Source organism: Syngnathoides biaculeatus, chromosome 8 (assembly GCF_019802595.1).
Source record: "Syngnathoides biaculeatus isolate LvHL_M chromosome 8, ASM1980259v1, whole genome shotgun sequence".
In the NCBI taxonomy this organism is placed as follows: Eukaryota; Metazoa; Chordata; class Actinopteri; order Syngnathiformes; family Syngnathidae; genus Syngnathoides; species Syngnathoides biaculeatus.
The window spans coordinates 13,551,431-13,564,415 of NC_084647.1; the positions used below are offsets into that span (position 1 = coordinate 13,551,431).

At 45.3% G+C, this 12,985-nt stretch overlaps 1 protein-coding gene across 8 annotated transcripts in view; it reads left to right on the plus strand.

Moving 5' to 3' along the window:
- gramd1bb (GRAM domain containing 1Bb) overlaps window positions 1-12,985 on the plus strand; it is a 102,024-nt gene that overhangs the window by 33,431 nt on the left and 55,608 nt on the right. Inside the window, exon 2 of one of the 8 annotated variants that reach the window (XM_061827326.1) lies at window positions 197-217. The exons of 6 other annotated variants lie outside the window; for them this stretch is intronic. The gene's annotated coding sequence lies outside the window, so the exon portion shown is untranslated. Of the gene's footprint in view, window positions 1-194; window positions 256-12,985 lie in introns of those variants that run through there. One more of the 8 variants, XM_061827327.1, reaches the window with a different exon arrangement.

Here is a 12,985-nt window from a genome sequence, read left to right on the forward strand (position 1 = left end):
ATAAAAGTGTCAATTGCATTTCAGTATCTTATTTTTGTCATAGTAGTATACAGAAACGACCCCTTTGAGAGCTACTTGTGTTTGACCCTGTTTTGTATCCAAATTGGCTAAGACCACCCCTCTTCTCATCTGATTGGTTACCTCCATATCGAAGACCCACTTGTGAGTACACATTTTTTTTTTTTTATGTTGACAGTCCTGGCTCAGGAGTGGAGAGGTAGGCGGAGATCTTCGCAAGTGACGTACGCTTGAAAAGTTCGTATGACCAGATTGCAGTCCCTTTGGCAGAAAATCGTCGAGAACTCACGAATGCGTAGCTCACAGGTGTCAAACCCGAGGCCCGGGGGCCAGATGCAGCCTACCACATGATTTTATGTGGCCCGGGAAGTCAAATAATGTGCATCAACTTCCATGATTTGGGTAAAATCTGGACCAAAATTTCAAATGATCATACCATAAATGATGACGTTGCGATATATTGCAAGCGTTTTTGTGTCACCAAACATCAACAATAGTGGAGAAACCCACTACCCTTGATTTTTTTTTTTTTTTATTCCAAAACTAGTTGATAAATTTTAATGTGTACATACGATGGGTCAATTAAAGATTTTCATGGTTTCAGTCATAACGGACCTCTGACTGAAACTGTAACTACAATGTGGCAAGTGATAGAAAAGAGTTTGACACCCCTGGCATAGCTGATTTTAATTCATATTTCATGTGTACTGAAGCACCATAGAGACAATATTAGATCCCAAATACTAGAAACAGGGTTTTGGTAAAATCTGAACTATGGATATGTATTAAAGTTCAGTCCAATTGCATTTAATCTTTAGGTATTCTTTACTTTGAAGTTTTAGCTACAATTTATAACTTCTGCATTCCATTTTTGATATTTTATTTTTTTAAGTACAATTGTTTCCTTTATTTGGACACACATTGAGGCTTATACTATTAAATATGCCGTAATTTCCGGCCAACAGAGCGCACCGGATTATAAGGCTCACCCAGTACATTTGTAAAGGAAATACCATTTGGTACATACATAAGCCGCAGCTGTGTAAAAGCCGCAAGTGCCCACATTGAAATACGAGATATTTACAAAGAAAGACAGTGCACAGAGTTTTCGAAGTTTTAATACCTTATCTTAATATAACATAGTAACAACACAGTAGCACAAACAGGGCTGGTTTAAAAAAAAAAAAAACTAAATCGCTGCGACGCGGCAGAAACACGATAGTGCAGCGCTAATAGGGCCGGTTAAAGAAAAACATACCGGTAAAAATCACTGAGACACGGCAGTAACACAGCAGCAACATGCCAGCACAACGCTAACAGAGCCAATTAAAAAAAAAAAAAAAAAACAGACGGGTAAAAGTCACTTCCTTGGCACATATATTCCGCCGGTCTCACTCTTACCTTTTCCGCTCGAGTACCCCCCTGCGGCCGTTGGACAAAATGCACAAATTAACCGCATAAGCCGCAGGGTTGAAAGTGTGTGGGGGGGGGGGGAGTCGCAGCTTATAGGTTGGAAATTACTGTACTTTTTTTAGTGATAAAACCTCTATCATTTTTTAAGAACACTTATTTACTATGATACTGTATTTTCTGTTTTGTTTTAGTTGATCGTGATTGTGGTATTTGGAGGGCGACTGTACCCTTTTTTTTTTTTTTAGGTTGTACTTGGTGAAAACGTTTGAGAACCACTGCTCTACGGTATTAGTGTTACATGTTTACGCATGAAGCTCACTTTTTATTTGCATTGAAAAATTGTGTCAGGGTCCTTGAACAAGTGGTTGAACAACATTTTGCAAATCGGGTTTTTGGGATATGTTGGACTGAGCTGTGTATGTGCTTCATTGGTCTACATTTCACTAGTTATTGTTTTTCTTTTCTTTTCGGAGCATTTTGAAGTTATCTCATTTTACTTTGGATGTTTTGGTAGTAGGGAAAAAAAGTTAACCTGAAGTGAAATAACTAAGGGGTGAAAATGAAACATGGCTGTGTCAAAATCAATGAAAAGATGTTCAATCCATATAAAACAGGTAAAAAATGTTCCTATATACTGGATATCCATACATTTTCTTTACTGCTTATCCTCACAAGGGTCACGGTGAGTGCTGTCACCTATCCCAGCTGTCAACCGGCAGGAGGCGGGGTACACCCTGAACTGGTCACCAGCCAATCGCAGGGCACATAGAGACAAACAGTTGCACTCAGAATCACACCTAGGGTCAATTCAGAGTGTCCAATTAATGTTGCATGTTTTTGGGATGTGGGAGGGAACCGGAGTGCCTGGAGAAAACCCACGCAGGCACGGGGGAGAACGTGCAAACTCCACACAGGTGGGGCCGGGATCGAACCCGGGTCCTCAGAACAGTGAGACCAACGCTTTCAACTGTGCCGCCATGTACTGGATAGTATTTTTTTTTTATTTTATTTTTTTTTTTTGCAGTGCTCGCAACTGTTTGACAACTTTTGAGCAGAGCACACAAATCACACACTTGAACATTGCGGCATTTTCTTAAATATGGATGTTTAATGTCATCCCATTTCTTCCAGTGTAAGAGCTTTGAAGATTTAATCGCCGCTGCAACGCTTGAAAGTCGTGAGACCTTGTCGCTTTGTCTCCACTAGTGACGGGCATCATTCGCAAGTTTCAAAATAGCTCAAGTGGCGTCCTTGTCGGTGCCTTGTGGGTGATAACCGCATAGCAACCAGATCGGGCCAAATTTTACAGTTAATGTTTGGGTTTCTTCGCGACTTGACGACAGTGTTATGTCCAATTAGGGGGATGAAAAGACGGGCGAAAGTTGGCCCTGAAGCACTGAAGCTGTGGGTTGGATCGGGTTGTCGCTGTGGCAACCAGGCCTTGATGGGTCCAAGCCGTATCCCATCAACTTCTGATGTGCTGTTATTGTTGTGAATGAGTGTAGAATTCTATTTACAGTTTATCCGTTTATGATTATGTGAAGCTGCACGGTGCCTTAGTTGGTAATGCGTTGGCCTCACAGTTCTGAGGACCCAGGTTCGATCCCGGCCCTGCCTGTGTGGAGTTTGCATGTTCTCCCCGTGCCTGTGTGGGTTTTCTCCGCGCACTCCGGTTTCCTCCCACATCCCAAAAACATGCAACATTAATTGGACACTCTGAATTGACCCTAGGTGTGATTCTGAGTGCAACTGTTTGTCTCTATGTGCCCTGCGATTGGCTGGTGACCAGTTCAGGGTGTACCCTGCCTCCTGCCGGTTGACAGCTGGGATAGGCTCCAGCACTCCCCGCGACCCTCGTGAGGATAGGTGGCAAAGAAAATGGATGGATGATTATATGAAATATAGCTTTTTCAATGAGACGATAGACTCACTGACTAGTCTTTAATTTACACTCTGCACCCTGCAAATAAATATGAAAAGGACGCGCCTCAATCCCAACACAAACCCCTTACCCCATACTGCACATATGCAATTTCAAATATGTAAGATTTTCAATTACAGTTTGGCCTCAAAAAAGTTTTTTTTGTAGAAAAGGCCTGCCAGAGATCTCCTGCAAATCACTACAATATATTTTGGGCAAATTTCTAAATGTATTTTCATCCATCCATTTTCTTCCCCGCTTATCCTCACAAGGGTCGCGGGGTGTGCTGGAGCCTTTCCCAGCTTTCAACGGGCAGGAGGCGGGTACACCCACAACTGGCTGCCAGGCAATCGCAGGGCACATGGAGACAAACACTCGCACTCACAATCACACCTTGGGGCAATTTAGATTGTCCAATTAATGTTGCATGTTTTTGGGATGTGGGAGGAAACCGGAGTGCCCGTAGAAAACCCACACAGGCACGGGGAGAACATGCAAACTCCACACGGACGGGTCCGGGATTGAATCCGGGACCTCAAAACTGTGTCGCCCTAAATGTATTTTCATTACTGTCTAAATGTAGATGCCATTTACTACGGTTGATCATTTATCAAAATGCGTATTTCATAACACGCCGCGTTTGTAGGTGTAAGTAGACTCACGGTCGATATTTTATTTGTCAACTGTGGGAATAGTGAAAGCAACAAGGTGAAAGATACAGGATGAATTTTTGGATCTTGCGCGATCAACGCGCGGATACCTTTGTGTCGCTTTTCAGAAGAGCGTCGCGGCAAATTAGACCAGCTGAAGGTCGTACGTAATATGATGACTCACTGGTGTGCTGCATGAAATGGTCGGCCTCAGGTAACGATTGTAAACACGGTGGCGATAGCATCGTGTGGCTTGGTGGAGGCAGCCGGGAAACACCAAAACAATCTTATACAACGAGGCCGAGTGCGTACTCGTACTGTGTTCAAGTGTATATGTATTTGTGCGTAGTCATACTCATCTTTCGCTCTCTAAAAATGGCTTTTGTACTCTGTGTACAGCATATTTTTGGCATCAGGAACCACCAACTTGTACAAAATAAAATTGCGTCAAACATAGATCATATAACATCAGCCACTTCTTCATTTGCATCTCGTGTCCCTGGCTGGTAAACAAATAAAAAAAAAAAAAAAAAGACTAAATATATAAATATAAATAAATATGAGCACTACAAACAAACAATCACTACTCACACATCTTGCACACTCATGAAGACATACAAAAATAAATAAATGCAATATAACTGCAGCTGGAATTCTTTGAATGACTGTGGAAAAACATTATTTTTCAAAAAGTCTATTCTGATGAGGGGTAGCGCGGTGAATCAGCTAGTAATGCGTTGGCCTCACAGTTCTGAGGACCCGGGTTCGATCCCGGACCCGCCTGTGTGGAGTTTGCATGCCGTGCCTCCGTGGGTTTCCTCCGGGCATTCCGGTTTCCTCTCACATCCCAAAAACATGCAACATAAATTGGACACTCTAAATTGCCCCTAGGTGTGATTGTGAGTGCGGGTGTTTGTCTCCCATGCGCCCTGCGATTGGCTGGCAACCGGTTCAGGATGTACCCCGCCTCCTGCCCGTTGACAGCTGGGATAGGCGACAGCACTCCCCGTGACCCTTGTGGGGATAAGCGGCTAAGAAAATGGATGGCTGGATGGGTATTCTCATGAGAGGAGAGGAATTGTAACATTTATAGATTGAAGTAAGATATGTCAATAAATAGGAAATGAAACCAATGTGAAACAGTTGGAATTATATTTTATTTGTCATTTCATTCAGTATTTTTTCAATTGGTCCCTTTTTTTTCTTAATATGGTGAATATTATCCCACAGGTCCTCAAAGGTATAATGTAATCAATTGCGCCCAAATTAATCTCTCCTCTTCCAATCAGTCTTCCCTTCGAGGCAGGGTCCATATTTCGGTACCCAAATCACTCAAAATTGACTCATTATGGCAGTAACACTGATTGTTCCAGATCTTGTTGGGGGGGGGGGGGGGGGGCCTTCTGACATTACCGCCGGGTCCATATGAAACAATTAAGTGCTTGGTGCACATGATTGCATGTCAACCATTATAGATAATAATAATAATTTTACAGTTTATCCCCGCTAATAAATGCCTTTCGCTACAGCTTTTACAACTTTCCCTCCTATTTCCTGCAGTTGAATGAATAAACACTCCATCCACCGCATGAGTCAAGATGATTATTTTTACTACTTTAAAGCACAACTTCCGATAAAACGATAAAATAGGATCGGTGATATTTCATATTATGTTTTGGTGGTTTAAGTTATTTCGACATCGAGACAAAGCTACTTAATTAAAGAAAAAAAAAAGAGAGCTGAAATGTCACTTTCCACTCTGCGGGAATTTCATCTCAATTTCTGGACTATTCTGCCAACATCTCCTTTACACTGTCTAAAAGAATCCCGATAATCCCAACGTTCACCTCCTCCCTTCGACTCCCCCCGTTCCTCTTTGTGTTATAATTACGATGCGTGCGTGATGAGGGTTTTATTGTGAGTCTATTTCCATCCCGCTTGCCGCTGAACCGGGGAATAGAAGGCAAAAATAAGCTTTAATGTCAGTGCTTTGTTCTTTTATTCATGCAACACGTGGCACTCGCGCAGCAGGCCATCTGCAGCTGACTTTTAGCGCTTCTACGCGGAGCTGGACCTGATCATGACGTGTTCCTCTTTTTAGTATCTGAGTGTGTCATATGTCATCAGTCATCATGTGATTTTGTATCATCCATTCATTTGTTCCTCATTCTCGCCATTTCTATGAGGCTTACCTTTCGTGAATATGTGTCAACCTGCGTGTGCACGCTGCAAATATCGCAGTTGACGTGCAATCTGTTTATCCCACACGGTCGGTTTGGCAACGTGATCGGAGTAAACGGCGGGTTTGGAATTCGCCTCACGTTGGCCTCCACTCCCGCAAATCACAGCGTAGGGGGTTTATTCGGATTATCGGAGAATTCTTTCCCGCGATAAACGGAAACTAAACAGTGTGGGTCCCGATGAGGGTTGGAGGAATGTTAAGAATTTTGCAGAATAATCATATCTGGATTGGATTCCAAGCAAATTTGTGTCACGTTAATGCAGGAAACAGAGCGTTCTTGATTCAAATAGGAAAGAAACATTTCAGTTGTCTGTATTTCGCCCAGCGGCATGGTGGAACAGCTGGTAAAGCGTTGGCCTCACATTTCTAAGGTCCTGGGTTCAATCCCGGCCTCACCTGTGTGGAGTTTGCATGTTCTCCCCGTGCCTGCGTGGGTTTTCTCTGGGCACTCCGGTTTCCTCCCAAAAACATGCAACATTAATTTGACCATCTAAATTGCCCCTAGGTGTGATTGTGATTGTCTCCATATGCCCTGCGATTGGCTGGCAACCAGTTCAGGGTGTACCCTGCCTGTTGGTAGCTGGGATAGGCTCCAGCACTCCCCGTGACCCTCGTGAGGATAAGCGTCAAAGAAAATGGATGGATGCATGCATTTTGCCCTTTGCCCAAAGCCAAACATGTAGAACAGTGTACAAGTGATTTGGTTGTGGGTTCAAATTACCATTGTGGCACTTGGCCTCCACATATGAAATTTGCACATTCTCCATCCATCCATTTTCTTTGCTGCTTATAGTCACGAGTGTCGGGGGGAGTGCTGGAGCCTATCCCAGCTGTCAACGGGCGGGCAGGAGGCGCGGTACACCCTCAACTTGTTGCCAGCCAATCGCAGGGCTCATGGAGACAAACAGCCGCACTCACAATCACACCTACGGGCAATTTAGAGTGTCCAATTAATGTTGCATGTTCTTGGGATGTGGGAGGCACGGGGAGAACATGCAAACCCCACACAGGCGGGGCCGGAATTGAACCTAGGACCTCAGAACTGTGAGGCTTCCCAGGTGATCCACCATGCCGCCATGTTCTCCTCATGTTTCCAAAAATATGCTTCGGTTCATTGAAGACTCTAAATTGTGTGTGTGTGAATTTTTTTTTTTTTTTTGTTATCTTTATGGGTCATGCAATAGGCGAGTGACCAGTCTATGGTCTGCATCTTGCCCGAAATCATCTACATGGTACCGGCTCTAGCTCACCTGCAAAAAAAAAAGAAAAAGAAAATGGAGAGTTGGATGAGTTTCAACAAAATGTCATCCTAAATCAGCCAACAGGGGGCATTAGTGAGCACAGAAAAAAATGATAAGGTGACTTGACTACTTGACGCTATTGTGGAGGAGCTGTTCATTCAGCACCACTCTGCTTCCCCACCCCACCCCAACCCCCACATGCTGGACAGAGAACGCGTATCTCAAGCAACACACATGACAAAAGCCAACCAAATTAAAAACATTTCAGGCTTCATGTTCATGTAAAAGTTGATTGAATGTTTGCGTCTTCTGTTATTCCATCTTTTTTGTAGATATAATAATGCCACTGCATGTGTTTTTGCACACAGCAATCGCATCAGTAAGGCAGAGATTGTGATTTTTCTGCTTATTTGTTTAAGGAAGAAGACGCTGTCTCATATTTATATCTTCTTTTAATGAATTGGGACTTTCACCCAGCGTACCTTTTTTTTTTTTTCGGTGGATGTATTTTCTCTTCGGCCCGGCTGGCGCCCCATGACGAGGTGGACACCAGATGGACTCTCTGTGAGACGAGTGACTTGCCGCGCTCTCGCTGCGTCACACTGCCATCTTGTCCTCCTTTTCCCTGACTTTCATCTCCCTGCTGTCTCGCCGTCGACTAACAATAGAATGTGACGGTGGCCTCGTATCTGTTCTGATCTGGTATGGGCTGGAAAGTCTCTCGTTGTCTCTCCTCCCTCCTCGTTATACCCAATTAAGTGGATCTTAATGTTGTAGAAGCATCTTCTAGGGATCGCAATTTCACAAGTAAATTCTAATTAACTTGAGGAAATAATATTTGGTAAATAGATGCTTTTTTTCCAATTTGTTTTACTAAAAAAAATACATTATTATGGTGTGTGATTGACATGAAACCAGTCCAGGTTGTATTCCAACTCTCATTGAAATCACTGACTGGATAAGTCACTTGGAAATATGATGAAGACCCCCGAGTAAAGAAAATGGATGGGTGAATGGATAAGTCATACTCACCATGAGTTTTCCATCCATCTATCCATTTTCATTGCCGCTTATTCTCACAATGGTCACGGGGAGTGCTGGAGCCTATCCCAGCTGTCATCACACCCTGAACTGGTTGGCAGCCAATCGCAGGGCACATCGAGAACAACAGTCGCACTTACAATCACACCTAGGGGCAATTTAGAGTCTCCAATTAATGTTGCATGTTTTTGGGATTTGGGAGGAAACCGGAGTGCCCGCAGGAAACCCACACAGGCACGGGGAGATCATGCAAACTCCACACAGGCGGGGCTGGGATTGAACCCGGGACCTCAGAACTGTGAGGCCAACGCTTTACCAGCTGAGTCACCGTGACGCCAACCAAGTGATTTCCTAATTTCCTAAATAATTGGCGTAACTATTAGCTTTGGGACTGGTGACTGATTCATCACATCGAACATTTAAGTCAAATAAAAGAAAATGAAATATAGACAGGTTATTCGTTCGTATTTGGGAATATGAGCAAGGTAGCCCAGAAATCGTGTTCAAAATAAGCTTTATGGAATCAAGGGATTGGAGAGCTTCCACAGTTCAGAAACTGCGTTTTTAAAACCAAAAAATTGGCATGTTGAGTAAAATAGTGCTTCGTGAGTCCATGCTAAGTTGCATGTAGTTGGGGGCTGAGGAGTGTGATCCCCCTATAGTTGGAACACACCCTCCAGTCCCTCTTCTAAAAAAGAGGGACTACCACCCCCAGTCTTCCAATCCAGAGACACTGTCTCCGATGTCCATGCGATGTTGCAGAGGTGTTTTAACCAGGACAGTCTCTCAACATCCAGAGCCTTTAGGAACTCCTCCACTCCTCAATCTCATCCACTCCTGGGGTCTTGCTACCGAGGAGCTTTTTAACCACTTCGGGGACCTCAACCCCAGAGATAGGAGAGCTCGCCTCAGAGAACTCAGACTCTGCTTCCTCATCGTCGCCAGTGGAATTGAGGTCTTCCAAATATTCCATGTATCAACTTGGAACTTCTCGACCTCACACACCAGCTCTGACTCCTTTCCTGACTCTCCATGTCCCTAGGGCCAGTTTCTGGTGCCTGGGATCGGACCGCCAAGGTCCCTGCCTTCGGCCACCTCCCAGCTCTCACTGCACCTGACCCTCATGGCTCTCCACAAAGGTGGTGAGCCCAAGGGAAGGGGAAAAGGGGGAGTTACCCTCTTGGGTTGTCCTCGGCCACCCCGCGCTCGCCTTCGAGCCCCAGCTCCACACGAGTAGCAGACTTTATATTTTTCCATCATTCTGTGACATTTCTTTTGATTTGAAGATGAATTAATGAACGGTGATGTCAAGCTGTCCATCCCACATTGGTGAGTGTATTTTGGAAGAAGAACACCTCTTTTCATTCTAAACAAAAGGTGATCAATGACGTAAAATAAATTAAATCCAACTGTCAGTAGCATCATCATTCTGTGCAAAACAGCTGAAATAGTCATTTAAATATATTTCGTCTTTATTTCACTGTGTGCCAGTTAGTTAGTATTGATGCATTCATTACTAGCTAATAAGTAGTGATTTGCATGCTTGTTGAGAGTGGATTAAACCCTCAGGATATTTCGCTCCCTGACCCACTGCGGCCATTTTTGTTGTTGTTGTTGTTTTTCTCCAAAAGGACAGTTTGTCTGTCTGTCGAGTCTGTGGGGTTTTCCTCACGGACTCCTCCGACCTGCAGATTAAACACGTGCTGCTTCGTTGGGCAGCGAAACTGCTGCAAAGGTTAATCCCTACAAATATAGCTCGCTTCACATGACGACATAGCTACTGATTTGGTTAAAGATGACGTCCTCCAAAATAAAACGTTTTTTAATTGAGGCATTTCAATCGTAAAAACTGTGCAAATTCTGGATGGGATTACATGAGATTAACGCTCGCCGACTGACACGGTACAAGACTGGAGCGCGACACAAAAGAGAAGAATTGCAGCAGGTCCCTCTCTTAATGCCCTTTTCACACGCGGCACGGAGGACGGGGTGGCCAACGGCTACAATCGGCGCTCCCGTCCCGCGCTCCGGGTCAGCTGGCCTTACCTTGCAAAGAAGAGAAAGGGAGCCATCTAGGGAAGTGGAGAGACAGAGACAGAACAGGAAGGGGTGTTGGGGAGGGGGGGAGGGGGGAGCGTGAGCCATCCTGCGCCTGCTCAATGCGAGCACAGCAAGTGCAGCTTTCATCCGCAGAGGCAGTGGCCGAGGGAGAGACGGCGGAGAGTTTGAGCCTGCGAACTGGGAGCACTTGCGGTCCGAGATTTGGATAGTGGAGGGACCAACTGTGTTTGCGTTTTCTGTGCGGTTCCCACCGCTCCTGCTTCATTGTGTAGATTGCATCGCGAACGTCGTGCTGCTGGGTCACCTGCTTCTCTTCTGGGGAAAACTGAAAACACAAAAAGAGAGAGAGAATGTGAATTTTTGGCACAAGTAACCCAGCACTGCGGCACAGAAACCATCGCTTTGCTTTCCTCGCGTGCATTGCTGCTGCTCTGCATGGGAGGCGAAGCTTGCGGTGGCCGTCAGTCAGCATGCAGCGGCATCAACGGGCGGCCCGGTGCCCGCAACGCGCTGTGGACGTCAGACACACCTCGTCGTACTGATGAAAAGCTTCAAGCTCGCCTGGTAAGGTGGAAAATGAAACTCAGAGGATGCCGCTTATTTTGCGTTTGCTTGTCTACCCGTTGCAATGATACGGCATTAAAGGACTCATGAGAGCGCAGAACAGCCCAGACAGTCTAGACTGTGTTGGATTTTGAAAGGGTTAACAGCTATGATGCAGTGTTGTGATAGATTGACAGGACCACTTAAAGAGAATTAAGTATAATGCATGCAATGAGGTTATTGGGCCTACATGCATCCAGTTGGCTTTTGCTGTCAGGCTGTGACAGCGTTGACCTCGCTCTGCTCCCCTCTGGCGGGGCTCAATACGAGCACAGAGCAGCTCAGGAGAGGCGCTCACGTGGCGGGCAAAAAAAAATAATAATAGGGGCCAGGCACATGCTCACATGGGCGAGCGCATCCGCGTCCAGGTGGCTGACTTTCCGCCTCGGCTCGGTGCGTGCCATCCTTCGCTTTCCCGGCTGCCCTCCTTTCCCTCGTCATCTCCTCCCCGGGTTTGTTGACGCTCCTCCTCCTCGTTCTCTTCTCTGCGCGGTATTTTTAGACAAATTACTTCGTACCGCAGGCGGGTGAGGAAAAGAGAAAAGTGAGAGGCCGACGTACGTCGTGATTGCTTCTTTGGTGCCCGCTCAGGAGTTGATGATCTTAATGAGACCGATTGTCCGTTTTTGTTTTTGTTTTTTTCCAGGAAAATCAGGGTTGTTGATGTCTTGTGTGTCTCGGCCATCCGTTCTGCACAAACACTGTTCAACTTTGGTCTGCCATCCCTTAATCGCCCTGATAGACACGATTTGAAGGCACCATCTGTTAGCATGTCGCTGCCTTCTATACCTGGAGGGTGACCTGTCTGGCGGCCATGTTGTCTTATAATCTCTGGTATGTGTGCGCCTTTTGAAATTGGACTCGATCCAATTGGATTTAGCGACATCGCCAGTGTCGAAGACTAATGCAAACATCTTGTTTATGTTCGTGTAAATGTGTAAAATTGAAATCCCTCACAAAAGTCGGATGGATGCTGAGTCAGCACATTTATTGTCCTTATAAACATGTTGCCTCAATTAGAAAAAGGAGGACTAATTGCAATGAACAGTTGTAAATGTGTCTCTCTGTTGCTTCTCATGCCATTACACACATTTTAGTCTTTGCCATGTAGACGGCAATTGGGCAGTGCCCCCACTCTGAGGGTGTTTGCACTGGATATGACATTTGCTTTGGCTTCGCGCGCACGCACGCTGATCTGCATGCAGAGCCAAAGAGCAGCAGCTGGAGCAAAGGCCAGGCAGTGACAGGAGGCCAAAGCAAAAATCGGGGCTTATACTTTTCACGTGGTACTGTGGCCCGCTTTCAAAACTAGAAGCTCGGTAGATTTTTGCAGGAATGCATTTTATTTACGCACTTGGTCTGACTTGGATTAAAACGAATATTTTTTTTTTTTTTTTTTTTTTCATGGAAGGATTCGTTCGGGCAGCCGGTAAAGCTTCGGCCTCAGAACTCTGAGGTCCCGGGTTCAATCCCGGACCCGCCTGTGTGGGGTTTGCATGTTCTCCCCGTACCTGCGTGGGTTTGCTCCGGGCACTCCGGTTTCCTCCCACATCCCGAAAACATGCAACATTAATTGGAGATTCTAAATCGTCCCTATGTGTGATTGCGAGTGTGGCTGTTTGTCTAGATGTGCCCTGCGTTTGGCTGGCAACCAGTTCGGGCTGTACCCCGCCTCCTGCCTGTTGACAGTTGTAATAGCCTCCAACACTCCCCGCGACCCTCGTGAGGATAAGCGGCAAATAAAATTGTTGGATGGGCGGATTTGTTCGTTTGTTCTTTAATACTGTTATAATAC